A 3932-nucleotide genomic window follows, 5' to 3' on the forward strand; every position below is an offset into this window, starting at 1 on the left:
TCTCGTTTAGAGCATAGCTCCGCGTCCCTGTCGCAGAGTGGGCGAACCGGCGCTTCTCGAAGTTTTCTAGCCTTTGTGGCAATGGATTTTTACAAGGCAGATTGAGCCATAACGTTTCTTTGGTTCAACGTTTTGACATTTCATTTCGTATTTTTGAATTTTTTTGTTTTTTGCTTCTTCAAACGCCTCGCGTCTCGAACTCTTTCCAGTGCTGAAAATAAGCCCCTGCGGTTTTTCACAACGTTCTTCCGCTCGTGCTAGTTCACGGGAGAATCGTGCTTCCCCCGTGACAGCACGGGGGAATCGTGCACCTGTGGGTGTTTCGTGACTGGCGTCACCAATCACCATGAGCCCCGAGCCCACCGTGGGGTCAGACCCCTGCATGCCTGGCTGTGCTAGGTGTCCCCGCGTCTGATAAAAAGGGTGTCGTGGCGGTTTAGCCAAGCCTGGGTAGGTTTCCTTCAAGGTCCCCCGGCCTAGGCAACGCACCACCCCAGCCCTTGCTCCGCGGACAGGTGTCGTGCGTTGGCCCGCTCAGTACCATTCGGTCAGCCACTTTCCTTCACTTTTCCTTTGTTCTGGCTTTCTTTTTCCATCCCTCTTCTTAACCTCTCATCCTTCAGGTGAAAAATAATTGTTTGAAAGTGAAGAGGAATTATACAACCTACACGTGTTGAAAACCAACAATTTGTAAGAAGGTGAGATTAAATACTTTACACAAAAATATCTTACTCCGTGAAAACTCAAAGACCTTGGCGCGAATAGTCTTTGCGTAGTTGAAATGACAGGATGCACAGCAGCCTCAAGGTCTTTTCCTTTCGAACAGACCGATCTCACAAGCCAGTTTCGTTACGCCGCCGCTGCCGCAATGCATCGAGGCAACTGTAGTCCTTCTGCACGTCGGAGAACCGCGCTGGAGCTTTGCGTGTGCAGAGCACGAGACAACACGAGCCGTCTCATGCACTGCCGCCTGCCTCCTGTGAACTAAAGTTATGGCGGCGTCACTCATGCGTGGAACGAGTAGTGAGATCGGTCTATTGGGACTATTGATGACAACAATAGATGACTGTTGTCATCTATGGTTGCGGACGCCTAGGACACTAGTCGAGACAGCTGCCTCTACTGTCTCGGCAAACCCGGCATTTCGGTGTGCCCGCGGCAGCCCTCTCCTTTCATGTGGCATGACTGCTCGACAGCGTGGACGGGGTGATCCTCATGCATTATTTCAGATGCGTGGTGTAGAGCACTGCACGGGCCTACTTTTTGAGGCCCGGCCCGGCCCGGGCCCGCTGGCACGCAGTCTTACCCGACCCGGGCCCGGCCCGACAGGACTCCCCTCTAATTGGGCCCGGCCCGAGCCCGGCCCGGCTGCTGGCACCTGACCTCAGGCCCGGCCCGGGCCCGGTCCGGCTGCTGGCGCCTGCCCTCAGACCTGGCCCAGGCCCGGACATGCCTCCTTGTCCAAACACAGGCAGAATGGGCTCGAAAAAGCCCGCATGGGTGCCCTCGGCCTGCTCATTAAATGTCTATTGCACTACGACTTCACGGCTTTAGCAAGCTGCGCGAGCGCTCGTGCTAGGAATCGAAGCAGCTCAGAAGGCTATGAGCTTGTGTACGGGACTGTGGTCAGTTAGAAGAGTACATTATTATCTTATATAAAACATATTACATAATTTGAAGCCAACAAGTTAGACATTGGGGACAACACCCAGCATACAGAGGTATTATACAGCTCGGTTAAAAAAGTTAAACACGAAAATCAAAGCATAGCGGTTTATTTACAAGGTGCATATACAATGGGAAAGAGAAAAGAAACTGAGGTAACAAGAGATTAACATAAAGTTGGGAGAGAACAAGAATGTTCAATGATAACATATTTTTCTGCAAAAATAGATTATCTAGAGATTCTTGCTTTAGGCAGGTTCGCCGCTCATTCATGACGTACCCAGCTGCTCTCAAGTTTTTCTCACTGCTGGCACTTGTGGCTGGGATGCAGAGTACTTTCTTTGCAAGGGCTGCAAGTTGTGTGAACATGATCTGGTGAGTCTGCCACCATAGCATCAAGTCCTTAATTCCACCTTCGTCACCATACACCTTCGCCACCATATACTTTGTTCTGGCACTACTTCCACATCACATCATTCTTGAAACTCATCAACACATCTACGCTTCGTGGGAGCTGAAGTGTTGTCTCGAATATCCACGTCGTCTCTCATTGATGCTAGCCGCAGTGCCTCGCTTGACAGCCTCTCTTTCACGTTGCCGCAGATCAATTTTTTTTTCGTTTCCAGGGAGCATGCGGAGTTGTCGGTACTGTGGACACAAGAATGTCGCTATCTTGTGCATTCGTTCGAGCTGTAGTCTGCCTTCCAGGAAATGCTTTGCCCTCTCTTTGAGTTTTACAGTAAGCGATGAGTCGCAAGGCTCCTCTTGAAGATGCTTGCTTAGTTTGGCAAAGCACGACAGCACAAACGGCAAAGTGGGGTGTTTATCTTGCTCCAACTTGTCGCTCGCCGCCTTAAAAGGTTCCAAGAAATAAATCATTTCTTTGAGGTCATACTTGTTCACCTTATCAAGCAAGCAGTTGTTTCTGGTGTCCAAAATACGTTCGATATCTTCGTACTGGACAGATACCGACCGGACCATGGCCAGTTTGGAGTTCCACATTGTGCTCACATCTTGGTACACAGCATGTGGAAACTCGCTAGCAAGTCCACTTTGCTTCAGAAAAGACACAACAGACTTGACACCTTTGATGTTTTCGTGCATGGCGGGCAGCCCTTCTGTAACGAACGACTCGTCAAATGTATGCCGGAGTACGGTGTTCAAGATGTGAGCAGTACAACTCAATCTTGTGTACAAACGGAGTGCACGGACGGAGTGCACTTATAATATTTGCACCTTGGTCGGTCACGAACACCAGGAGGTCTTCACTGAAACGAAGCTTTGAAAACCTTCGAACAATTTCTTTGCGCATGTTTTCGCCCGTCTTCCTTTCCTTACGAAAATCGCAAGTGAAGAGAACTTTGCTCTGCAGAACCCATGGGGAACCAGTTCAGCATCCCCGCTAGAACAAACTCCCCTGCTTCTCTCACGCCACATCTCTCTCTCTCTCTCTCTCTCTCTGCAGAACCCAGTTTTCATCAATATAGTGAACCGTTGCTGTAGTATACGCGATTTTTCGTACTCGTCTGTCCACATGTCAGTTGTAACAGCGCAGCGACTTTCCTTCATTGCTGATTCAATGACAGACCTCATAACATCTCTGATAGCATTCGCTACATCGGCTACTTTTCGAAACAGTTGTGGGATGTGGAAGCACGTCATTCGCAGGGATGTTTCCGTAACGGGCGCCTATGCTAATTAGTTCGTCTGCGAGCTGAACAAAGTCGCCTCCGTGAACTACATCAAATGGCAGCATATCTTTAGCGCATAAGCCGACGCAAGCCTTTGTCAACTTCTCTTTGACAATCGCAGGAATGCTGAACTTCTTCGTAGCAAAAAAAAAAAAGTAACACTCGCACACTCAGATGTGGACGACTTACATTTGTGCCGGCTCAGATGTGAGGTCCCAGTCTTGGTGCCGTCGTAGGTCAAAAATGCTTTGCAGTGGCTGCATTGAACATGTCCCAGCGGTGCTAGCGTGGTCGCGTCAACAACTTTCATAAATTTCTTCTAAACATCACTTCGTTTGAATTCCTTTGTGACAAGCTTCAGCTGCTCCGATGAAAGTCCTTCCTTCAACTTGGCGACGTTCATTTTAAAATTCACGAAAGGGAAACTGAAGACTGCATATAAAATTCAAATGTCCACTTGCGGAAAAGCCAGCTCGACGTAGCTGAAGATTATCTTAGACAGCAGTCATGTCGCAGTCACCTCGAAGCAATTCGTGTTAAAAAGCAAGAGATGAAAGCAGGATCAGTCATGTAAAC

General features: G+C 49.0%; 1 pseudogene; it reads right to left on the reverse strand.

Annotated features, from left to right (window-relative positions):
• Positions 1-2163: 2163 nt before the first annotated feature.
• LOC120837403 lies at positions 2164-3327 on the reverse strand (annotated as a pseudogene).
• Between the last annotated feature and the right edge of the window lie 605 nt (positions 3328-3932).

The sequence above is a fragment of the Ixodes scapularis genome, unplaced genomic scaffold, assembly GCF_016920785.2.
Source record: "Ixodes scapularis isolate PalLabHiFi unplaced genomic scaffold, ASM1692078v2 PGA_scaffold0__279_contigs__length_252992795, whole genome shotgun sequence".
NCBI classification, from domain to species: domain Eukaryota; kingdom Metazoa; phylum Arthropoda; class Arachnida; order Ixodida; family Ixodidae; genus Ixodes; species Ixodes scapularis.